General features: G+C 40.1%; 1 non-coding gene across 1 annotated transcript; it reads right to left on the bottom strand.

The window, feature by feature from the left end:
• Window positions 1–312: 312 nt before the first annotated feature.
• Window positions 313–384, bottom strand: trnai-uau (transfer RNA isoleucine (anticodon UAU)). The gene has a single exon. It is a non-coding gene; the product is annotated as a tRNA-Ile (tRNA).
• Between the last annotated feature and the right edge of the window lie 304 nt (window positions 385–688).

The raw sequence follows: 688 nt of genomic DNA, 5'->3' as shown, positions 1-688 counted from the left end.
GTCTTCTCGTTCCTAAGTCAGATTTTAAGTGCTTTCAAACCTTACTTCCAACCTAGACTGACAACTCACTCGATCTGTTTGTGATCAGACTGTGGAGTGGGTCTATACCAAATGCACGTTCCTTCCCAATGCTGATGCGATCATTTGGAAGATGGGTGTGAAGAGAGACAGGCTTTGTAGAATAAAAAACAGGGCAGAATATGCAAGAACCCTAATTACTGGCGACAGTTATGTTCTTCTTACTATAGAGACTCCTACATTGCGAGTTTTTTTAAGACTTTGAAACTAAAGGAGAGTGGTGACAAATGAAGCAGACACAGGTGGGGCTTGAACCCACAAACTTGGGTTTATAAAACCAACACCTTACCACTTGGCCACCATGCCTTGAAAGAGTTTTAACAAGGAGATACTGTAATGTTTCATAGCCGTTCAGGGACGCCAAATATGTAACGTTGTGGCTCTCTGAAGGCACCAGTTCTGTAGGGTTTGGGCATTTACTGAGACAATTATTAATTGTAGCAGTAAATCACAAAGTTGATTCTTTTGATGGCTTTAGAATCCAACCATGCGACATAACTCAAACAACGCACACACACAGGTACTAATACACGAGGATACATTTATTAATACATAGAATATGCATATAAACCTAACAGATCTTATCGAGAGGGTTATCAGAATACAAAAG

Source organism: Atractosteus spatula, unplaced genomic scaffold (genome assembly GCF_055471065.1).
Source record: "Atractosteus spatula isolate fAtrSpa1 unplaced genomic scaffold, fAtrSpa1.hap1 Scaffold_135, whole genome shotgun sequence".
Taxonomy (NCBI): domain Eukaryota; kingdom Metazoa; phylum Chordata; class Actinopteri; order Semionotiformes; family Lepisosteidae; genus Atractosteus; species Atractosteus spatula.
The sequence above is the reverse complement of the archived record's forward strand: the minus strand, read 5'-3'. Positions and strand labels throughout refer to the sequence as shown.